Source organism: Mustela nivalis (assembly GCF_964662115.1).
Source record: "Mustela nivalis genome assembly, chromosome: 3".
Taxonomy (NCBI): Eukaryota; Metazoa; Chordata; class Mammalia; order Carnivora; family Mustelidae; genus Mustela; species Mustela nivalis.
In genome coordinates, this window is record NC_139022.1 from 106,083,983 (window position 1) to 106,109,194 (window position 25,212).

Sequence of the window (25,212 nt, forward strand, 5' to 3'; positions counted from 1 at the left end):
TTTAAAGATTTTATTTATTTATTTGACAGGTAGAGATCACAAGCAGACAGAGAGAGAAGGAAGCAGGCTCCCTGCTAAGCAGAGAGCCCGATGCGGGGCTCGATCCCAGGACTCCGGAATCATGACCCCAGCTGAAGGCAGAGGCTTTAATTCACTGAGCCACCCAGGCGCCCCGGTCTTCAATTTCTTAAATGTGTTTGTCCAAGAACCTATCAGCTTAGTTAATTGGAAGTTAGTAGAGCATTTTCTTTCAGTCCTAAGATCTGCCCAGTTAGCCTACTCTTACTGGCATAACTTTTTGGCAAACAGCATTTGAGTCATGAGTAAGTCACTTTGCCTTTGAGCCTCCCCTGGAACCATGGTGTGTTTGTATTTGTCCTCTTGCCATTGCATATTTCTGAGCCCTGACTGTTACAGTTCATATGGAAGTTTGGCATTCTGCTTCATCAAGTACTGAGTCCAGGAAGTACAGGCTCTATATACTGTTCAGATCCACATACCACTTCCAAGCAAAGATTTGTTATCTTCAGATTTATTCTTTTTCTACTGTTTGCAAATATTAATTGATTCCCCACTTCGTGCCAGATGCTATAATTGACACTGGAGCTACTATGGTGAATAAGGCCCAGTCCCTGCCTTCAGAGAGCTCATGTTCTGTGGAGCAAGCACACATATAAACAGGCCTTTAGGGTTCTACATGATAGGGATGCGTGGGGGGCCATGAGAACAGTGACTAGGGGATCCTCACAACCCTAACATTTTACACTGAGTCCTGAAGGACTCAGGATTTTGCAGTTCTTTAATATTACCCAATCTCTGTGTAATTAGGATTATGTCTTTCTACTCAGACTGGATAATTAATAAAACATAAGTTTGAAAACATTCAGGTATTCATTAGGTGAGTACTTACTGCCTAGCTGGTGTTTTAAGAAAGAACTTTAAAAATATACATGTATTAGGGATGCCTGGGTGACTCAGTCAATTAATTGTCTGCCTTCAGCTCATGTCATGATTCTAGGGTCCTGGGATCAAGTCCCACGTCAGTCTCTGGCCTCAGCAGGAGGCCTGCTTCTCTCTCTGCTTCTGCCTGCCGATCTCCCTGTTTGTGCTTCCCCCTCTCTCTCTCTGACAAGTGGATAAATAAAATCTTAAAAAAAATAAAATCCATGCGTATTAAATGTTTTTCCCTTGCCAAGTCCTATCTTAAATACTGAGGTGGCAGTGGAGTGCTGGTATAGGAGGAATAATGGATGAAATAGGTCAAGGTCTATGAAAGTTCTAAGTCCAGTTAGAAGAACAGATTTAGTTCTATTTTTTTTAAAGATTTTATTTATTTATTTGACAGAGAGAGAGCACAAGTAGGAGAAGCAGCAGGCGGAGGGAGAGGGAGAAGCAGGTTTCTTTTTTTTTTTTCTTTTAAATTCTGTTAATACAAATATTTCAGCGAGGCAGGCAGAGAGAGAGAGGAAGAAGCAGGCTCCCTGCTGAGCAGAGAGCCTGATGTGGGGCTCATCCCAGGACCCTGGGATAAAGCAGAGGCTTTAACCCACTGAGCCACCCAGGCACCCTGAGAAGCAGGTTTCTTGCTGACCAGAGAGTCCAATGCAGGGCTTGATCCCAGGATCCTGGGATCATGACCTGAGCCAAAGGCAGCTGATTAATGACTGAGCCACCCAGGCACCCCAGAAGAACAGATTTAAAATAGAGAATTGCAGCAAAGAGTCCACAACCAGATGTCAGAACCAGGTGTTCTTGTCATCAGCTCCCCCCATTCTTTTACTCCTCCAGCAGGGGAAGCACCATCCCAGCTTCAAGAAGGAGTTTGATTTGGACATAGAAATAGGGGAAAGAGACCTGCTTGTCTTCCTTGGCCCACTGGAATTATCTGTCCTCTTCATTCTCTGGTTTATTGCACGAGCACATTTATGGCATTGACGACTTCAGGAGGATTATAGGAATTCCTGAGCATCTCAGCCTTGACATTCCCCTCTTCCCCTCACAGGGAATTCTTACTCTTCTTTTGCCCAGTATATTCTCACCAAGGCACAGAGATAAATTGAGTGCTCCGTTGTTGTTAAATCTGCCTTCAGTGACTATTTTCCTTTACACAGCTTTCACCTTAGCCAGAAAGAAAGGCTTCAGAATCAAGACCCCGTATTGGGGAGTTGGGGGAAATTGGAAGGGAAGGTGAACCATGAGAGGCTATGGACTCTGAAAAAAAATCTGAGGGTTTTGAAAGGGCGGGGGGTGGGAGGTTGGGGGAACCAGGTGGTGGGTATTAGAGAGGGCACAGATTTCATGGAGCACTGGGTGTGGTGCAAAAACAATGAATACTGTTATGCTGAAAAGAAATGAAAACAAAAAGAATTTTAGTAGGGCTTTATTGAATTATTTATTGGAATTTGAAAAAAAATCCCGTTATTATTTTTATTACTACAAAAAATCCCCCAAGCCCCCCCAAAACCCCAATTTACCCCTCTGATGTCTTCTAAACTTTTTGGTGGTTCAACTAGATTGTAAACTCTTTAAAGCTGTTTTTTATACTTTTTCTATATCTAATGTAGTACCAAGTATATAGTAAGGGCTTTCTATATGTGTGGATATATATGTATTATATATATATATATGTGTTATATGTGTACATATATACTCTTCAGCATGGAGTGGGGAGCAGCTTTTTGAGTAGAAGCCTTATACATGTTGCTCTGTCACATTATTTATACCTTTTCCAGCATATCATATTTTCCATTGCTGAGAAGTACACACCACACATATTTAAACCACACTGGGGTATTCTTTATTTTGAATTATTTATTTTGTTGATTCTCTCTGTTAGAGATTGTTTGGGTATTATTCTTGGGGGAATCTTTAGAAACAGGCAGAGAGAAAACTTAGGGGACTTGTTGTAAAGATTTGTTAGCATTTTTCCATTCAGCTCTGGTGCACTGGACAGACACATTCAGAATAGTTAATCTAGTAATTGTTTGAGAGCATAAGTATTTATTCATCTCACTAATAGTCATCTTTTCTGGAAATGATTAAAGATATGAAACATTACTCTCAGTCCAAAATGATTTGCAGTCAGGAGATGTAGGAGTGGATTTTTGGATCATTGACCAAAGGACACTGTGTTTCCAAGGCTGTCTGGCAAACATCATGAGGTTCCAGTCTCAGATTCCTCGAAGGGAGAATACAGAAAAGAAAGCCTGATTTCCTTCACCAAGTGGCTCAGCAGTAGATCAGACTGATGGACCAGATCAACAAATATTGCAAAACAGGAAGTTGACTCTCCTGAAATCTTTCCTTGTTTCCTCTCAAAAACAATTTTTACCTCTGTTGGGCCCCTACAACTCTTAGTCTATACTTCTATCATACTTTCTTTTCTTCTCCGTTTTTTTTTAACTTCTATTTTTAATTCAATAACATGTTATAATGTGGACATTTTACTTCTTTAAAAATGTGTTTTTATTGAAATACAATTAATATATAGTGTTATATTAGTTTCAGTTCAATAATGATTTAACAGTTCTATAGATTACTTAGTGCTTATCGTGCTAAGTATACTCTTTTTTTCATAGTACAAAGAAACCAGAAATATTTTTTTAAAAAATTATTTTTATTAACATATAATGTATTATTAGCCCCAGGGGCACAGGTCTGTGAATCATCAGGCTTACACACTTCACAGCACTCACCATAGCACATAACCTCCCCAATGTCCATCACCCAGCCATCCTATACTTAGGCCCTCACCCCTCAGCAACCCTCAGTTTGTTTTGTAAGATTAAGAGTCTTTTATGGTTTGTCTCCCTCCCGATCCCATCTTGTTTCATTTTTTCCTTCCCTACCCCCCACAACCCCTACCCTGCCTCTCAAATTCCTCATATCAGAGAGATCATATGATAATTATCTTTCTCTGATTGACTTATTTCACTCAGCATAATACCCTCTAGTTCCATCCATGTCATTGCAAATGGCAAGATTTACCAGAAATACTTTTATTGAGGGATGAACCATTTGCTTTCACATAATTGTTAGAATTTTCTTAATTACTTATATATGTCTATTTTAAATTTTATAAATAGTAACAAATAAGTAATTTTATTTATTTTTTAAATTCCAGTGTAATTAACATATACTGTTACATTAGTTTTGAAATGTACAATGTTGTGGTTCAAAAATTCTACACATTACTTAGTACTTATTAAGATAAGTGTACTCTTAATACCCCTTATTTATTTCACTTATCCTCCACTCACCTCCCCTCTGGCAACCAATAATTTGTTCTCAGTATGTAAGAGTCTAGGGTGTTTTTTTTGTTTTGTTTTTTGGTTTATCTCTCTTATTCTTTGTTCATTTGTTTTGTTTCTTAAATTCTACATGTGAGTGAAATCATATGGTATTTGTCTTTCTCTGGCTTATTCTACTTAGCATTATACATAATCTCTAGGTCCATCTGTGTTGTAAATGGCAAGATCTCATTATTTTTTTAAAAGATTTTATTTATTTATTTGAGAGAGAGTGAAGGTGAGAGAGATTACGGAGGGAGAGGAGGAAGGAGATTTGCCGCCGAATGGAGAGCCTGATAGGGGCTCAATTCCATAACTCTGGGATCATGACCTGAGCCAAAGACAGATGCCTAACTGACGGAGCCACCCAGGTGCCTGAAGAGCACATTCTTTTGTATGGCTGAGTAACATTCCCTTGTACATATGTACCACATTTTTATCCATTCATCTATAGACAGACACTTGGGTTGCTTCCATATCTTGGCTATAGTAAATAATGCTATAAGAAACATAGGGGTGCATATGTCTTTTTGAATTAGCATTTTTGTTTTCCCTGGGTAAATACCCAGTAATGGAATTACTGGATTGTATGGTAATTCTCCTTTTAATTTTTGGAGGAACTTCCATACTGTTTTCCACAATGGCTGCACCAAGTTCCATTTCCACTAACAGTGCACGAGGGTTCCTTTTTCTCCACATCCTCGCCAACACTTCATATTTCTTATCTTTTTGATTCTAGCTGTTCTGATAGGTATGAGTTGATATCTCATTCTGGTTTTGATTTGCATTTCCCTGTCCATTGTACCTTTTAAAGTAACTGTTTATAGACCTGTCCTGCCCTACTTGCAGAATGTAAGGCCCTTAAGGAGAAAGGTATGCATTAAAAAGTACATTTACAAAAAAAAAAGTACATTTACTTTAGTACTCTTTTGAGGTAAAAATAACCACAGGAAAAACTATTATTGATAGTTACACATTAGTGACTTTCATTTCATTAAAGCTCAAGATAAATTTAGAAGAAAGACAAAACAGTTTAATAGAAAGAAATAGCTCTTAGCATAGAGCCAGAAATACCACAATAACAGTTAATCATAGATTGGAGATCTCTTTTGCATGCTTAGGGTAGTGGGGGTCAAGGTTAGAGGAGCCTGAGTACAACATGTGTGTGGATGAGGGGATGGAGTGATACCAGAGTTTGATGAAAGCCTTTTCTTCCTTTTAGTAGTTTGGTCAGAATCATCTTAGTAATGGAAACTAGAATCAGTGTGTCTTTACCAAGTAACTAAAGCAACCTATTAGATCTTAATTATAGGACTACCCACTATCTGTCAGAAGAGAGAGAAGGGGTTATCTAGGTAGAGTTGACTATTTTTGGCACCAACGGGCCACAGTCCTGTACCTTTAAAATTCTAAGCTGCACGATTTGAGGTTGATTTTTAGGCAAGAGATTTTATTTGCATCTAATGCTGTGAAACTGTTATATTTTATTTCATTTGGATGTCCTGCAGTGCTTTTGTTCATTTTTTTTCAAATGATAGAATAGAAATGCTACGGGGAAGGGAAAGATAGGGAGAGGGAGGAAGAGGGAGGGAGAAGTAGAGAGAGGGAAGAAATTTTTCAGGAGTGGAAAACATAAAGGAAAATATGCAAGAAAAAAATACAATAGAAAAATCACAGGTATGCAAAGAAACATTACCTTTTTTTCAAAAAGAAGATACGGTTACATTTTTAACAGACACATAAGCTGTAGCTCAAATGTAATAGTATAAAGGAGATTTATCCAAGAAAGAGATAAAGCTGGTCATGACTTAGTAGAAATCCCTGAGCTAAAGGCAATTGAACACTAGCTTAGTATTCTTTTTCAGAGTGGTCTAGCTGATTCTTCTATGTGACACTGTGGGAATGAGCAGTATTTTTTAAAGTTTAAGTCATAAGATTTATGAGAGGTTTAAAAAACCTGGAGCTAATTATAAAAGTGCTACTGGTGAAGTCCCTCAGACCCAATAATAGATGCATCATGACCCCTATTTAATATACATGGAGAATTTGGGATAAAAAAGCCATTTTATAATTAAAGGTCTATATCCAGTGGCCATTAATCAGTTAGTTAATGTGGGGGCTCCTGGGTGGGTCAGTCAGTTGAGTGTCCGAGTCTTGGTTTTGGCTCAGGTCATGATCTCAGGGTTGTGGGATTGAGCTCTGTGTGGGCTCTGTGCTCAGTGGGGAGTTGCTTGAGATTTTTTCTCTGCACACACTCTCTCTCTCAAAGAAATAACTAAATCTTTTTTAAAAATTATGATTTCTAGCATCATGGGAGTGCTAAAGAGTTTGTGGTTATTTCTAGTGGTGCTAATAGCATTGTTAGTAAAGAAAATGTACTGTCACCATAAACTAGAGAATTGGATTCAAGCATGGGAGGTAATTACAATACTTAGTTTTAATGTGAAGTTAAAATTTATTCCTTCAACTTTCAGTACAAACTTATTTTGTTGGATAATTAATAAATTATGATGAGGGCTTTTTGCCTTTCTAATTAATTGAATGGTTACTTGATTGAAAGTTACAGTTCCCAAATATGAACAAGAAGTTTCTTTAACCCTAAAGTGGGATAGCAGTGCTTTCACTAGGCATATTGTCAGTAATAACTTTTGTGGGTGTTTCATTGAATAACAACATCTGGGAAACTTGGTCCTCAGCCAACAGTGCTGTCTGCCTCTGTGGCTTTCTCACTTCTATTCTTTGCCCTAAATGATAGCTAGCTTGAGTTATTAACAGTTAATCTCTTAGGAGAAGAGGTTTGTGTGTCTGTGTGTCTATATGTGTGTATTTTGGGCAGATAAATGGCATAGACGGGGTCTGGCCTAAAGCAAAACTCAGTAGTGTCAAGTTGCTCTCTTTTTTTTGGTTCTGGCTTTATTTTTGTGCATTCTGCCCTATAACTAGACATTACCTCTCAATCTTTCATTCAGGAACATCTTTGCCATTGCTAATAACTTTCATATCCCTGTTGATGCCAGAGCCAACCTTAATGATCCATTGGAGTCAGCTTTGTGCATAGTGGAGATGGCCGCATTTTCTCTATGTGTCCTGAGGTGTACAAAGCACCAGCAATGGTAAATAAGCACTTCTAGGTCATTCTGGAAATTTTTGTTGAGAAAACCATAAGATAAAGGATTTATGCATGTGGAAATCCTAGCAATCAAGTGGCAAATTACAAATATCAGATCATGGTGACAGCCCATCGGCACCTCATGACGTTAGTCAAAAATAACACAGAGGGTGTTCAGGCGCAGCCCGAAGGTCACTACAGTGGAGATCAACATTGTGTTGATCCCCTTGTTCTCATTGAGCTGGCTCTCAGTTTCCCTAGTGCTGTTTTCCTTCTCACTTCTCCTGTGGAGGCAGGTAACAGTCTTCGAGTAGCAGATGACGTTGAAGCTCAAAGGGGCACCGTACTGGACCATAAGCATGAAGGTGGTAAAGATGGGCCACTTCGTTTTGGAGGGCCAGATCTCTGTGCAGGCCACACCATGGGTGTAGAGGTCACCAGGGAAAGAGAGGCTCTGGAAAGGCTCATTGGTGGGTGCAGGAAGAAGGGCATAGACAGTAGAAGAGGAAACAGCCAGATCAATGTAATAACCCCAGTAGGCACGAGGTACAATACACTGTGTTTCCAGCCATAGGGGTTTGCAGCCAGCTGAAAACTTTTTTTTTTTTCATGACTTATTTAATATGTTGGCTAATTGAATTTAAATTAAAAAAATAAATGTGAAAAAAATAAAGATTTGTTTACTTTTTGAGAGAGAGATAGTAAGGGCAGAGAGAGAACATCATGTAGACTCTGCCCATGCTCAGCGGGGTACCTGATGCGAGGCTCGATCCCATGACCCTGGGATCATGACCTGAGCTGAAATCAAGAGTTGGATGCTTAACCCCCTGAGCCACTCAGGCATGCCAACGGAAACTTTTCAACAGCAATTAACACAACTGAGTATTATGGACAGAGGTGGAGACACTGCACATAAGAGCTGAGTTTGCACATGGTATCCCCAAATATCCAGGGGCCCATGAGTGTGGATGACAGTGGAAAGTATACACAGGGCATATACCAAGATGTCAGAGGAAGAGACCTTGGTAGTCAGTATATTAGTGATATTCTGAGCTTCTCTCTGCTTCTTTTTTTTTTTTTTAAGTATTTTTATTTATTTATTTGACAGAGAGAGAGATCACAAGTAGGCTGAGAGGCAGGCAGAGAGAGAGGGGGAAGCAGGCTCCCCACTGAGCAGAGAGCCCGATGTGGGGCTCCATCCCAGGACCCTGAGACCGTGACCCGAGCTGAAGGCAGAGGCTTTAACCACTTAACCACTGAGCCACCCAGGTGCCCCTTCTCTCTGCTTCTTAAAGATGATAATGATGAGAGAAAGGTTTCCAAAAAGGCCCACTCTTCAGACCACAGTATAGACTATGAGGAATAGGAGCAAGGCTAGACAAGGGGGTCAGTGAACCTCAACGTAGAGAAATGCAGAGTTGTTGCTTTCTAGCATTGGTTTTATTAGATGCTGGGTAGTTTAGAGAAAGTTCCATTATGTTAGTGTTCTAAGGAAAGCATTTCTAAGCTTATTCTGGCCATCAATTCTTGGGAAGCACTTCGATTCTGAGGCTTCCAGTTAATAATTAGTAGGGTTTAATCTTCTATGATCTTTATCTGTGCACCTGGAAATGCACCTGTGACTTGAGTATCAGCCTGAAATCCTAAAAAATTAAAGAGAACCCAGAATATTAGTGCAAAGTCTTAACCACCTGAACAGGTCTATTGTGGAACAGGGTCCCTGTGAGGACCTAGAGAGATGTTTCTCCCTGTCCTTGCTCTTCTCTCATCTCAGGGTACTCTCTTTGTCCCAGCAGTATAGTCTTTAGAGCTAATAAGGAAGGGGATGTGATAGCTTTCAGTTAAGTATATAAGGTTGCCCAAATATATTTCCATTTCTGTCACCTCCTGTGCTTTGTGTGTGTGTGTCTATGTGTATGTATGTGTACGCCCGCTGTGGAGGCCAGAGTACCATGTTTGGTTTGAAGTTGAGTTTCAATGGGAGCATCAATTTTTGAGGTCTGTATGACTTTGACACAAGTCATTACCCTTCCTGCTTAGTTGTTGTTGATGTTGTTGTTGTGTTGTTGTTGTTGTTTTTAAAGTAGTCTCTTTGCCCAATGTAGAGCCCAGTGTAGGGCTTGAACTCATGACCCTGAGATCAAGACCTGAACTGAAACCAAGAGTCAGATGCTTAACTCACTGAGCCATCAAATGCCTCTTCCTGCTCAGTTTTCTTATCTGTAGAATGGGGAGAAACAGTGTCTGAGTTGTGAGGATTAAATTAGATTATGCGACTGAATTTGTCTGTTAGCCCCAATGTGGAGCCCATAGGGTAGTGTTCAGTATTTATGTCCTGAATAAAATTTGTCATCTCCACTGCCCCGAGCTAGTCTGTAGCCTTTAGTCTGGAGGCTAGAATCATAGTCATGCCTGCTTTGGAGTAGCATATGCTGTCTCCTCTTTGCACTAGTTTTACTCTCTGGGACTGAAGCCATACTCTGCACAGGGAGTTTCTAGATATGATGTTCAGATTCTGGAGATTCAGGCGAGGAAGCCATTGCCTAGTGAGCTGCTCCTCAGAACTAACTTTATTTTTGATGCATTCTTCCAATTCTCACTTCCTCTGGGTCCCTTTCTCTGGCTTCCAGACGAAAGGGGAGCCCTGATCCTGTGGCTCAGTGTGGCCTAGAGTGGTTGTATTCAGGAGAATTATTCAGACCAGAATATACAACAGTTATGATGAACTCCCCACCATTTTAAGTGCTGAGATTTCTGGCCCAAAGAGGACACGCTGAAAGAAGGCAAAGGGAAAAAAATACCCTCCATCTTGATTTATTCTTTAGGAATTTGAGGAAGATAACATAAATAACTGTGTGATAAAGGAAGCTGAGCAGTAGGAAAAAAAAGAGAACAGATGTTTGTTTGCTGTTTGAAATTACCCTGCACATCCTGTTCAAGTTTCAAGTCTTAGCAGATTCTTATTGGAAAGAAAGCAACTTAAGAATACTTGTTATATCTGTCATGGTTTTAGCAATAGATATTTTGATGAGGAACACCGGGAAAATGTCATAGATGCATAGCAACTGTTGACTGAGACAGTGTATTTTGTAAAGAAAGACCCAAGGAACTGATCTATGGCTCAGATATGATGTGGTGACAAGTAGAGAGAGTGAAATTGATCAACAATGGCGCTGACATGGTTTAAGGCTTGCGTGATTCAGGGGTTCTGCAGACCTAGAGTTCACAAATATTGCCTGAAGGGGAATGTGAAAACAGATTTAAGCTCTTTATGACAGTCAGTGGGCTACAACTGTAAATGAGACCAGAAAGCTTTGATTAAGATACCTTCTCCTAAGCAAGATTTACTTGGAGGAGGAAAGGCACAAAAAGGGAGTAGGCAATGACTTCATACACAGGTACAGGTCTGCTGGAGTGAGTGCTGGACTTCTATCGGAGACACGTTCTGCTGCTAACTAACAAGGTCTTTGATCTTAGGCAAGTTACTCGGCTTTTCTGGGCCTCAGTTTTTTCATCCGCCAAATGAAACAAACAAATGGCCTCCCCATTGCACACATCTTGGTTCAAGGGCTAATGAAATAATGTATTTAAAACATCCTATTAACTGTTACACATTATACAAATCCACAGGCTCATTATTGTTGCTGTTACATGTGTTGAATGTTTCGGACGGAATTGGTCTAACCCCCATCTTCCAGAAAGCTGTCAGTGCTTTCCTATCCACTGCATGTACAATTTATTCCTCCAATACCACATTTGCCAGAAGGAGGTAGGATTGTTATTTTCATTTCATTGACGGAAACTAAACCACAGAAAGGTCTAAAGCCAGACAAGACCAGCAAAATCTTGTGCTTGTTTTCTTCCCAGTTCTTATTGTCCACAGGAAAGGAGAGCTTCCTATGAATCCTTCAGAGAAAGGTCTGAATAGCAGTTTTTTCTTTACCCATGTGGAAATTCATACAGTTTTTTAGAGGGCCTAGCAGATTGGTAAGAGAGATGGGAATACACACTGGGAACCTGTGTATTGCCTGTTCTGGCTGATCTGGGTTGTGTGGGCTGAGTGTATGGGGATTACTTACCACCCTGCAACAGCTGGTCTGGTCTGAAGCAGAGTAGAGGTCCGTCTCCTCTGTGTTGATTAGTAGCAAAGTGCAAATTACCTTCCTAAGTCTATAAGTTCCTATAGAGGCTTGAAGCTCAGAAAAGTCGGAAGAAGATCAGATGGGCCTCATCTGGGAGGAATTCAAAGGGGAGTGCTGGAATTACATTATCCATTGCCCTCTACACAGACAGAGAAGATTAATCTTCACCCTGCAACTTGACTGTATTTGGTTTGTGAAGCACGTGCCTTGAACTGGCTCCATGTATGCCTTTTCATGCAGAGGTACAACATTACACAGTCTTGATAGTTTTGTGTATAAAGGTTTTAGGATGAACAAAATAAGAGCATTATTCTGCTGAAGTATCTCTATGTACCTTTATTTCTGTATCTGATTTTTAAAAAAAATTAGCATGTATGGGATCCCTGGGTGGCTCAGTGGGTTAAGCGACTGCCTTTGGCTCAGGTCATGATCCTGGAGTCCTGGGATCGAGTCCTATATTGGGCTCCCTGCTATTCAGACCTTTCTCTGACCCTCTCTGCTCTCATGCTCTCTCTCAAGTAAATTAATAAAATCTTTTTAAAATTAAAAAAAAAATTAGCGTGTCCTTCTTTTTTATTTTTTAAAAAATTTTCTGCAAATTAAAAAAAAAAGATTTTACTTATTTATTGCCAGAGAGAGAGTGAGCAAGAGGGTAAGCACAAGCAGGGAGAACAACAGGCAAGGGCAGAAGCAAGCTCTCCACTGAGCAAGGAGCCCATGCAGGACTTGATCCCAGGAAAGCTGAGAGCAGATGCTTAACTGACTGAACCACAGAGGCATCTTTCTCTTTTTCTCTTTTCATACAACTCTTATTTTTTGGTGGGTGTTAGGGAGCAGAATTTGTGTGTGACTTCCCCCTTGGCCTCTGTGCTTTCTCCTTATCTTTCATTGTCTTCCTCTTGTGATGCCTCGCGCATTCATTGTCTTCTCTGTTTCCCCCTTTCCCTTAATTGTTCATAACGGAATAATTGAGGCATATTTTAGACTCTCTGTTATATTTCATTTGGTACTGTGATTTCTTGACCTGGAAAAGATGCTACAGGTATTCTAATAGACCCCTCTCCTTTGACACTTGTTGTTTGCCGTTTTGCAATTCATTACTGGCAGAATAGGGACCAGAGCCCAAGTCTTCTGGCTCTCAAAATTTCCATGCTCTTTCCATTATTTTCTGCTGCCTCCTGTTTTATATTTATTTTTTTCTTTTCTTTCTCTTCCTTTTTTTAATTTTTCAAAGGAGGGGTTTTCTTGTGTTTGTGTGTTTCAAGATTTTTAATTATTTGGCAGAGAGAGACACAGCGAGAGAGAGAGGAACACTGGCAGGGCGAGTGGGAGAGAGAGAAGCAGGCTTCCTCCTGATGCGGTGCTCGTCCCAGGACCCTGAGATCATGACCTGAGCCAAAGGCAGACGCTTAATGACTGAGCCACCCAGATGCCCCTTTTTTCTTCCTTCCTTCCTTTGTTCCTTCATTCCTTTCTCCCTCTCGCCCTCCTTCCCTCCCTTCCTGCTTCCTTCCTTCCTTTTTGTCGCCTTCCTGCTCAACATGGAGCTCACTGTGGGGCTTGAGTTCACGACCTTGAGATCAAGACCTGAGCTGAGATCAAGAGTTGGACACTTAACCAACTGAGCTACCCAGGTGCCCCTATTTTATATTTCTTGAATAAATTTCTGCCATTCTTGTTTTTAATTTAAAAGTAAATGAGTAGAACATTTTCTGATTATTTTATATTATAAACAGTTTCCTTAATATAACTTCAGGGAGTCTGTGGCCTCGGGCAAAGTGAAGTTTTGCACACACCTGCACACACAAGTGTTCATGTGGGGTTCCCAGAATAGATCAGGGCCACACTGCGAGCATGCCCCCATAGAACTCTTTCTCCTTTTCTTTAAACCTTTAGGAATACAGATTGTGCAAACAACATCTTGCAATTTTTAGGGCTTGACAAATTTAAAGTACTATCTCATTCGTTAATTTATTCAAGAATTTAAGTGTTGACAAGGTGGGCTGTCTTACTTATCTCTCTAGCAGTCATGAGCTCTAGATAGGAATGATACTTTAATTTTGATTTAAAAACATGGCAACCAAGACCCAGAGACTTACTTATGGTTGCATAGTTGGTGGCAGAGTCAGGAGGAAGACTTCTACTTTCTAAGCCATACCTAAAGCAGTATTTCTAGTTTACTGGTTATTTAATTTTAAAGGAAATCAATCAAATTAATCATTTGTGTTCCATGAAGACAAGTAAAACTAGAAGGTCTGTAAAGACACATCTTAGAGCTTTCCCTAAGAACAAAGTACTGTATTAACCAACCACAAGAAGCATCAAGAAACAAATGCCTGGGCGCCTGGGTGGCTCAGTGGGTTAAGCTGCTGCCTTGGCTCAGGTCATGATCTCAGGGTCCTGGGATCGAGTCCCACATCGGGCTCTCTGCTCAGCAGGAAGCCTGCTTCCTCCTCTCTCTCTCTGCCTGCCTCTCTGCCTACTTGTGATCTCTCTGTCAAATAAATAAATAAAATCTTAAAAAAAAAAATGCCTACTCTTTCATAGCCTTATTAAAAAGTATAATTGGGAGGCACGTAGGTGGCTCAGTCAAACATTAAGCATCTGATTTCAGCTCTGGTAGTGGTCCCCAAAATATTGGGATCAAGCCCCCGGTCATCGGGCTCCCTGCTCAGTGGGTAGTCCGCTTTTCCCTCTCCCTCTGCTGCTCCCCCTGCTTCTGCTCTCTTGCTAGCTTTCTTTCTCTCAAATGAATAAATGAAATATTTAAGAAAATTAAAAATAATAATTGGCCTGGTTATTCTATACCATGCAAACTCCTATTTGACCCATTCCAATAAATAAATAAATAAATAAATAAATAAATAAAATTCCACGTCTGTTTATTGTAGAAGTGTGTGTGCTGTTTTAAGATTTGGGGATAACATTTGACTCACCTATTCATTCATTACATGTATTTTGATTTTCTCTGCTGGAGATGGTTTATCTGCTTTTCCTGGAACTTGACAATTGCCGGAGTCCATATAAAGTGTTACTGGAAAATGTACACATCTCATTTCCCAAAACCTAGCAGTTGCTTTTATTTTTTTTTTTAAAGATTTTATTTATTTATTTGAGAGAGAGAGAGAGAGAGCATGAGAGGGGAGAAGGTCAGAGGAAGAAGCAGACTCCCAGTGGAGCTAGGAGCCCAGTGTGGGACTTGATCCCAGGGCTACGGAATCATGACCTTAGCTGAAAGCATTCGAGTAACCCACTAAGCTACCCAGGTCCTCTGGCAGTTACTTTTAAAATCAAACCAACACAGGTGCACCTGGGTGGCTCAGTGGGTTAAGCCCCTGCCTTCAGCTCTGGTCATGATCTTGGGGTCCTGGGATTCAGCCCTGCATGTGGGGCGGGGGTTGAAATCTCTGCTCAGCAGGGAGCCTGCTTCCCCCTCTTGATGCTGCCGCTCTGTCTACTTCTGATCTCTCTCTGTCAAATAAATAAGTCTTAAAAAAAAAAAAAAGTTAAACCAACACAGATTGTCTGAATTGACTTTAATTTTCTGTGAAGATTAATGACTGAGTTTGTCATTATAGGGATGCTGAGTTTTTTGATTCTTTAAAATAACAGTGTATTACATATATCAAGAAAGGAGAGCTACACTATGCCAATGAAAGTATGTATACCAGATTCTTAAATTTATTTACAAACTCATAAACAAAAAGCAATTGAAACTACATCGTGCCAGTACTACCATTTGATGGTTTCTTTTGATAATTTTCTTACAGTGGTGCATTCTAAAGCTGTGGGATTGTTTGTAGGATCACATAAGCAAGAAGACATTTGGTATAATTAGGCCTGAAAGCACGACAATTCTAATTTTTATTGATCTTCACATTTTAAAACTGGATTAACATGAAATGAACATTTGAGAAACACATTTGCAAGATTTTTCTTTAGCCTTTTAGAAGTTTGTTTCCCAGTTTCTTACCTGTTGGAAATTTCTAGTGCTATTGCTGTTCTTTTCATCTTGTACAGGTTTTCCTTCTTCATTTCTTTGATTAGTTTTCTGTGTTTGTTTCTCTGTCACAAGATGCTGTGTGAGCCACCTCTCCAAGCCTAACACTCCCGCCCCCTTCTTGGCTTATTTGTCTACTGCACAATGAATGGCTTCATTTCACAAGCTGCTCCTAGAGTTGAAATTACCGCACAGAATATCCAGCTCTGGAATCTAGTAGGATCTGAAGACCAGTGAAAAGGCAGAAAGGAGGAGTCAGAAATCTCAGCAGTAGCAGTGACATTAGATGGAGCATTTTATTTATTTATTATTATTTTTAAAAATAATTTTTTAATTAACATATAATGTATTATTAGTCCCAGGGGTACAGGTCTGTGAATCGCCAGGTTTACACACTTCATAGCACCTACCTTCCCCAAGGTCAATAATGCCAGCACCCTCTCCCTAGTCCCCTCCCCACCGGCAACCCTCAGTTTGTTTTGTGAGATTAAGAGTCTCTTATGGTTTGTCTCCCTCCCGATCCCATCTTGTTTCATTTATTATTTTCCTACCCCCCAAACCCCAACTTTGCCTCTCAACTTCCTATCAGGGAGATCATATGATAATGGTCTTTCTCTGATGGACTTATTTCGCTCAGCATGATACCCTCTAGTTCCATCTGTGTCGTCACAAATGGCAAGATTTCATTTCTTTTGAAGGCCGCATAGTATTCCATTGTATATATATATACACACACATCTTTATCCATTCATCTGTTGATGACATCTAGGTTCTTTAGATGGAGTGTTTTAAAGGATGTGTTAGAAATGTCACTTTCTGTCATCTTGTGTAGATGGTAACAAGAGTGTGTCCTAAAACCTGTGGTATTTTGTGGCATATATATTTTTATAGTTTTGAAAAATTAGTTGTGCCAAAAGCAGACATTTGTTTTAAAATTTCCTGGCAAATTATTAGTAAACATGAATGGTTGTTCTTAGAGAATTTACTCTAAGTTAAAAGATAGGTTTTGGTTCTGATTTTGCTATAATTTATGAGATTAATAAAATGCCTTTAAGATTAAAATTAACCCCAAGTTCCCCAGAAAATATGGGGTTTTAAAAATGATTTTATTTATTTATTACAGAGAGAGAGAGAGAAAACACAAGCTGGGGGCATGGGAGTGGGAGAGGGAGAAGCAGGCTTCCTGCTGAGCAGGGAGCCCAGTGCAGGACTTAGTCCCACATGGGATCATGACCTGAGCTGAAGGCAGAGGCTTAACGACTGAGCCACCCAGGGTGCCCTGAAAATATGGGTTATTATATAAGATTTTCATGAACCACTTTGAAAGGATAGCACATGTACTGCTGAACTCAAAGTGGGGGCTGAAAAGCCCTCTCCTGTATTTAAGAAATTGCAGGAAGGCAGCTATTCCTCATTGTTACAAAAGACTGAAAAAGGGAGATTAAAGTAAAATGAGTATTTCCTTATAGTGAGAGTGTTGGAAGGCTTTTGAGAAACAAGGTTTTTTTTTTTAAATTTAAAAATATTTTATTTATTTGAGGGAGAGACAGTGGGAACAAGCACAACAGGAGGGAGGAGCAGGGGGAGAGGGAGAAGCAGACTCCCCACTAAGCAGAGAGCCTGACCTGGACTCGATCCAGGAGCCTAGGATCATAACCTGCGCTGAAGGCAGACGCTTAACTCACTGAGCCACCCAGGCGCCTGAGAAAGAAGATTAAAAAAAAAAAAAAAAGGGATTTTATTTATTTATTTGAGAGAGAGAGAGAACAAGAAGGGGGAGGGTCAAAGGGAGAAGCAGGCTCCCCACTGGGCAGGAAGCCTGATGCAGGACTCGATCCTGGGACTCCAGGAGCATGACCTGAGGTGAAGGCCGATTGATGCCCAACCAACTGAACCACCCAGTCACCCCAAGAAACAAACTTTTAGAATATTAAGTGTGGTTGAAGATGTTTTTGGCATAGCATAGTGGATAGACTGGCAACATTCTGAAATTATTTCATAACTCAAAGATTTAGTGATGGAGCCCCAGCTTTTAAAAAATGTTTATTCTTTAAATTTTTAATTCATTAGTTAGCATACAGTGTTATATTAGTTTCAGGTGTACAGTCTAGTGATTCAGCAGTTCCGTACCTCACGTGGTTCTCATCAGGACAAGTGCACACCTTAATCCCCATCACCTGTTTTGCTCATCCCCGCACTCCCCTGTCCTTCAATTTATTCAGTACAATTAAGAGTCTCTTTCTTGATTTGTCTCTCTTTCTCTTCTTTTCCCCTTTGCTCATTTGTTTTGTTTCTTAAATTCCACATGACTAAAATCATATGGTATTTGTCTTTCTCTGATGACACTTTCACTTAGCATCGTATTCTCTAGCTCCATCCATGTCACAGCAAATGGCAAGATTGCATTCTTTTGTAGCGCTGAGTAATATTCCACTGAATATATGTACACTACACCCTCTTCATCCATTCATCAGTTGATGACACTGGGGCTGCTTCTGTAATTTGGCCATTGTCAATAATGCTGCAATAAACATAGGGGTGCATGTATCCCTTTAAATTAGTGTTTTTGTATTCTTTGGCTAAATACCCAGTAATGTGATTGCTGGATCATAGGGTAGTTCTGTTTTTAACTTTTTTTTTTTTTCAAACCACAATCTAGTGGAAAGAAAGGCCAAAACCAGAGAAGACAAAGTAAAAAATAAACAGAAAGAAGGTATTTGTTGCTACAATCTCAGAAACAACCAGGAATATACATTTCTCATAGGTAAAGGACACTGTATGAATCAGAGTTCTCCATAGAAACAGAGCCATTTGTATATTATATATATAGTACATGCTTAGTAAATATATAATACATATGTATATTAAGAGGTATAATATAAAGGATTAGCTCCAGCAACTATGGAGGCTGGCAGTGTTACAGGATTTCCTTCTCCTTTAGTGCTGGTAAGGTTCTTGGTCACCCGCTTTGAAGAATGAAGAGGTAGACCAAACAGGGTGGTGGGCAGCAAAACAAGGTTTATTGAGCGGTAGTGAAGTAATAGTACAAAGCTCCCAAAGAGGTAGGGGACCTGAAAAGGTTGCCCTGTTTTTAACTTTTTAAGGCACATCTGTATTGTTTTCCATAGTGACTGTACCATTTTGCATTCCTACCAACAGTGAGTTGATGAGTGATCAACAGCATGAATGATCCTTTTTCACCACATCCTCACCAACATCTGTTGTTTCTTGTGTTGGTGATTTTAGCTATTCTGACAGGTGTGAGGTGATAGCTCATTGCAGTTTTGATTTGCATTTCCCTGATAGTGAGTGATGATGCGCATCTTTTCATATGTCTGTTTGTCATCTGGATGTCTTCTTTGGAGGGATGTCTGTTCATGTCTTCTGCCCATTTTTAAACCAGAGTATTTGTTTCTTGGGTGTTGAGTTTTATAAGTTCTTTATGTATTTTGGATACATATCCGTTTATCGGATATGTCATTGGCAAGTACCTTCTCCCACTGGAGCCCCAAATTTTAAAGCTAAGTCATGCAAATCAATTCTGTTTCCTTACCAGTGCCTGAAACTCAAAATTTCCAAGTGGTTAGCACCTTGATATTATGTATCTGCTTTTTACAGAACACTGCCAGGTCACTGGATGGTTGGAGTACATGGCAGGAGGTGGGATGTCCATGACAGAAATGGAAGCCAGTCTCCTCTTCTGCAGGAATTTGAAGAGCAGATGTAGTCAGAATGGTTCAAGGAACATCCCTCTTATTTTCCCAGTTACTTTTTAGTAATATTCTGCTAATTACTTACCTGTTTATACTTGAAGTTTACAGAGTAGCAAACTTTGGAAGAGTGTAAGGCTTGCTGAAAAACAAACATCTTTTCTTATGTAGAATACTGGCAAAAACTAACAATGTCCACAGGGTTGGTAGATACTAAGAGAACTTAGTTGTCTGTGATATTGGTGAAGATAAAGCAGTTTGAATTGGACAGACCTGACTCTGAACCCAGATTCTCCCATGTTCCCTAGCAGAGTCACCTTGAGCTTCTCTCTGAGCTTTTGAGTCCTTTTCTATAAGGTGAACATTACCATCTATCTGGCTGGATTATTTTGTCACATAATAGATATTTAGTAAGTGGTAGTTTATATTATTATTTCCTATAGTATTTCTTAGTAGAAGTATATGATCCAGATTAAGGACAGAGTTAATTGTTTTTTATTCCCACACCCCTTTCCACAAAAGAGTAGAGTGAGTGCGAGAGATTGAGAAATAATGAAACCAGAATTGTTTTTGTTTTAATTTTTAAGAGAATATTTGGTATAAACTTGTCCTTATTGGTGATGAAGATTTAGTGAGCATTATGGTTTTGTTTGCCTCAGTTAAAATTCATTGTTTTACTTGCAAAAGCTAGTTTATAGACTAATAGCCTTGGACAGCAGGCATTGAAGCTGATCAAAGGAGCCAAAGAAAGAACTAAGCCTCGGACTTCTCCCATCTTTCTAGAGCCCTCTAGCCTTGATATTTATACTCTCATTATGTTATATATTTTATTTTTAGTCATAAAACAGGTTTTATTGTCTTTATATCTTGATAAACATTAATTAATATAGTAGGTGATTCTCTGACCCATACTTTTACCAACTTAGGGGAAATAAAAATTGAGGAGTATCATGAAAAATAAAAGGGGCATCTAAACTCGGAGTCCCAGTTATTTGTGTTAAGACTGTATTATAACAGAAGCCTGATGAAGAAAGGCTTCCTTACTTTTGTTTCCCACCCTGCTGCAGCTGTCTTTACCTCCGTAGAGGACTCCCTGTTAACTGCTCTCTCATTATGATTATATGCTTGAAGTAATTATTTTTTCTTTTGATTTCAGTAGATCCTAGATGACCTGTTGACTCCCTGACACTGATAGTATTCTCTGAGGACCTAAGCAAGAGGGGCCTCTGCCCCGGATCTTGTGTGTAGAGGAGCCAGATATTGCAAACTTTAAAAAAGTAGTGTCATTTCGGATCTAACACTCAATGCTGGTAGAGCAACTTGTCATCCAAACATTTACTCTAGTGACAAACACCTTTCAGGTCCCAGGTACACTTCGCCTTGTCACTGACCCTGAAGCCCTGGAAACAAATATCATGAAGGTTATGGGCTGTTGATGGTGGTTATGGACACTGCTTTGACGTGTAGAGAGGATATGTAATTGCGGAACCTTGTAGGTGAAAGGACAGACTAATTAACTTAGCCTGAGTGTAATAAATTCCTGTATGATGAATTAATCACTTTCCAGTACTGCTAACCATCTTTATTCTTGTTTCTCTTTCTGTTCCAGTTTGTGTTTCTACTTAAAAATTAAGTTAAGGGGCACCTGGGTGGGTCAGTGGGTTAAAGCCTCTGCCTTCGGCTCAGGTCATGATCCCAGGGTCCTGGGATCGAGCCCCACATCGGGCTCTATGCTAGGCAGCAGCCTGCTTCCCTTCCTCTCTCTCTGCCTACTTGTGATCTCTCTCTCTCTCTGTCAAATAAATACATAAAATTTTTTAAAAAAATTAGGTTAATATTTTAAACAGTGGTCCATGGTAGCTGAGGGATATTCTGCAATATTAAGCAATTCATATTACTTTTAAACTTTATGTATGAGAGTCCAGATAAAATATATGTGATGCCTGTGGTTGACATTAGCAATAAATGAGCCTTGATAGACTTGTGAGTAGTTCTATTTTTGAAAAATACATAATAGAGTTTTAATAAGTTTTTAACAAATTACATAAAAAATTTAACTTTGTTATAATTTTATTTAAATTGGTATTTGTTAATTATAATTTGTATATTGCCTTTTAATTTTATAAATAATTTTTGGAAGTTTAAAAAAAAGATTACATTTGAAAACAGATATAAAAAATAACTTTAGGGGCTCCTGGGTGGTACAGTTGGTTAAGTTTCCCATTCCTGGTTTTGGCTTAGGTCATGATCTCCTGGTTGTGAGGTGGAGAGTCCTGTGCCCAGCTCCATGCTCAGCGTTAAGTCTGCTTGAGATTCTCTCCCTCTGTCCCTCCTGTTTATTCTCTCTCTCTCTCAAATAAATAATTAAATCTTGAAAAAAACAATTTTAGTTTTTGATTTTGCACAATTAATAAATATATTTTGAGGATAGTATGTTCAAATTTTGTATACTTTGAATAAGTTTTATTTTATTTTTAATCCTTTAGATCCTTACTGGCAATGTGACACAGAGCATGAGAAAGGCTTATTTATAACAACATAACTAGTGATTTTGATGAAATTAAGGTAAGAGAAATAAATTTTTTAGAACACATCATAATTTATGCATCATGTGTGTCTTTATTTTCATTATTTATCCATACATTGCCCGCTTATCAACATTAAACCCAGACATATGTAATAATACTTAAATTCAGTGGTCTTTGATATTTTGTCAACTTTTAGTCAACGTGGTCTTTTAGTCATGTTTTAGTCAACTTATTTTTTTTAGTAAAAATCATAGCTCTGCATGCTAAATTTTGTCAAGGTATATGGATTAAATACCTCTCCAACTTTATTTTGTATCTCTGTATCCCTCCCTTCCAGACAAGTTCCTCCCAACCCCAGTTTTAGGGAGAAGTTTTACTTGGGAGCAGTGTGATCCTCTTTACTCTATAGGAACTCTGAGCTGGTGGCTCACTTTTATACCTGTCTTAGGATCAGATCTCACCTTCTCTTACCTCTCTTTGATGACGGCTGATCTGGTTTTGTGAGGGAGGGTAGAGGTAGAGGTGGGAATTGGTAATGTAAGCCAGGAAATCTTTAAAAGACACATGATAATAATAATTTATGGATAATAATAACTTATGGATAAAACATCATTTAACAAATGTTGTACCCCTATTACAAACAGTGTCACATTATCATCAATACCCTCATTTGTGACTCAATATTAGCCCACATTCATTTCTAGGAATTATCCTAGGGAAGTGACAGTCTGGGACAGTGATATCTGGACATGTTGGTTATACCCTCATATCCAGGCCTAATCAGTGTACTGTGATGGTATGGCAGACAAATGTGTCAAAGCATGAAAACCTCCAAAAGAACTTTCACTAGAATTTTATTTGAAATGTTGGGGTCAGTTAATTCCAAATATTCCTTTTGTTGCCTTCATCCTTGGGTATTCATCGCAAAGCAAGGTCTTGCAGGCACGGTTCCTCTCCTACACCCTCTCGCCCACTTCATTCAGAACTTCACATGGTCCTTCTCACAGATTGTGTATATTAAGTTGATTCTCAAAGATGCCATGTTTATGAATTCCCTTACTTACTAAGATTTATTTGTAGCCCCCCAGTCAGTACCCTGCTTTAGTGGCCGTTCATGGGCAGGTGTGGAGTGGTGAAAAATTGGTATCACCTGACGAGCACATTTCCAGCTGAGGTTGAACAAGGTAACGATTCTGACTCTCTTTCAGCTCTTGTACTGTATTTAAGTGTCCTTTTTGTGGTCTGTTTAGTGGCATATTTTCCACATTTTTATGCTTTTTGTTGGTGATTTCACTGTTTAATATAGTCCTCCATCAGTTGCCTGTGTGGCTCAGTCAGTTAAGCACCTGCCTTCAGCTCAGGTCATGATCCCATGGTCCTGGGATCAAGTCCCACACTGGGCTCCTTGCTCAGCCTGCTTCTCCCTCTCCTGCAGCTCCCCACTGCTTGTGCTTTCTCTCTCTCTGACAAATAAACAAAATCTTTGAAAAAAGAAATAGTTCCCATCTGTAGGGCTGAAGTGCTATCCAGTATTTCTAAGTGCAAGAAGGCTGTAATGTGCCTTACAGAGAAAGTGTCTGTGTTAGATAAGCTTCATTGGGGCTATACTTAGACTGCTATAGTTATGGTTATATAGTTATACTGCTGTTGCATGAGTGTATTAAATAAGTATCTTTAAATAGAAGTCTCTTTATTTATTTTGTTTTGTTTTTTTACATGTTGGGTGTCTGGTTTATTCAAACTGTCAGTCAGAGGCTCCCACCTCTGCCCTGGGCCAGGCACAGGAAGTGAGTAACTGGGAGCTATGGAGCTGAATAGGGCAGAGCTGGGCAGGTATCAGAAGATAAAAGGAGCTCAGCTGAGCAGCCAGAGCAGCATCAGGGCAGGCTGAGCAGGAAGGAAAGGCCAAAGCCTGCAGAGCTCAGCCGCACTTATGGCTTCAGCATAGAACCTCACCACGTCCCTGTTGGGATTGCCCTGGGCTGGGTCAAACCATATCTGGATGCAGGAGCCACTGCCTCAGCTGTAGTTGCTCAGTTTGTAGGAGTGGCTCCAGATCTCACTGCACAGAGTGGCAGGTGCAGGGAAGGAGAAATGGAAGGGTACCACTTTTATCTTGACATCCAGTCCTGGCCTTTGTGACAGTTGTTCTCATAGGTTTAGCAAGTGTGGCAGCCTTCCCAGCAGTGTAGACAGCCCGCTTCAGCCCTCTTCACATAGGGTCACATCAAGACGTGCTCTTTGTGCCAGCTGTGGCTCACCTGCTGGCCCTAGAGCCCCAGGTTAGGAGCACTCATACTGGTAGGTGTCCTGGATGAGGTACTGTTTGCAAGCAGGTGCCGTCTGTCCGCAGTGGTCCCAGTTCAGTCTGTACAGGTGGGAAATACCCTTCTGGGCTTCCCAGGTGATGTTGGCAAAGCAGCAGGGATTCTTCCAGGGGCTACATTGCTTTATGCAGCTTGTTCTCCGGCCTTGGCTTTTCCTTGCGGGGCTTGACATCCATACAGATATTGAGAAGCTCAGTCCTGGGCTGGGCTGCCGATACTGTGGCTGCCCCCACCTGAAGGAGCAGCAGCTGTGTTAACCACCAGCTGGGCCATGTCAGTCTCTGAATCCTGTGACAACTGGGGAGTGTTAAGTCCTCCAAAGACCTCAGAAAGTAAAGGGCCACTGGATCCCTCACACCTCTCTTCTGGCTTCATAAGTTGAACAAAAAGTATCTTTAAAAAGAAATTCAAAACAAGGTCATGAATTGATTGGTTGTCAAAAACATGACTAGAGGTGCACAAGAAACCAATCTTGTGTTTTTCCTAGTGTTCACTAATTCACTGTTCATGGCAAATTTATAGGACATAACTACTATACTTTATGAGAATTGGCTTTGCCTATCTTTCTACGTATCTCAAGCTCCCCATTGCCATTTCAGAACACCTTTTTTCCAACTTTGTGGAATTTCAGTCCAATTAGGTGTATCCCTTTAACCTTTTACTTTGCTGTAATTTTCTGATTCAGTTCATTATATTCTTTCTCACCTCTAAGTTCAACAAACATTAATGCAGTTGAACTGATTGATCTTTTTTTAAAATAAAGATTTTATTTATTTATTTGACAGACACAGATCTTAAGTAAATACACAGACACAGATTTTTTTTTTAAATTTTTAACTTTTAATTTTGTATAAACATATAATATATTTTTATCCCCAGGGGTACAGGTCTGTGAATCGCCAGGTTTACACACTTCACAGCACTCACCAAAGCACATACCCTCCCCAGTGTCCATAACCCCACCCCTCTTCTCCCTACCCCCCTCCCCCCAGCAACCCTCAGTTTGTTTTGTGAGATTAAGAGTCACTTATGGTTTGTCTCCCTCCCAATCCCATCTTGTTTCATTTATTTTTCTCCTACCCACTTAAGCCCCCATGTTGCATCACC

At 39.9% G+C, this 25,212-nt stretch overlaps 1 protein-coding gene and 2 pseudogenes across 9 annotated transcripts in view; 1 reads left to right on the forward strand and 2 right to left on the reverse strand.

Moving 5' to 3' along the window:
- Positions 1-25,212, forward strand: part of KLHL3 (kelch like family member 3) — a 293,373-nt gene that overhangs the window by 81,486 nt on the left and 186,675 nt on the right. For 2 of the 7 annotated variants that reach the window (XM_082725548.1, XM_082725549.1), the window contains 2 exons: positions 21,737-21,815; positions 22,859-22,962. The exons of the other annotated variants lie outside the window; for them this stretch is intronic. The gene's annotated coding sequence lies outside the window, so the exon portion shown is untranslated. The remainder of the gene's footprint in view (positions 1-21,736; positions 21,816-22,858; positions 22,963-25,212) is intronic. 7 annotated transcript variants of the gene reach the window in all.
- Positions 7,286-9,422, reverse strand: LOC309861933 (neuropeptide Y receptor type 6 pseudogene; annotated as a pseudogene). The gene is made up of 2 exons: positions 9,327-9,422; positions 7,286-7,986 (listed from the first exon to the last, which is right to left on the reverse strand). The product of its transcript is annotated as a neuropeptide Y receptor type 6 pseudogene (transcript).
- Positions 23,633-24,378, reverse strand: LOC309861228 (folate receptor alpha pseudogene; annotated as a pseudogene). Its single transcript has one exon. The product of its transcript is annotated as a folate receptor alpha pseudogene (transcript).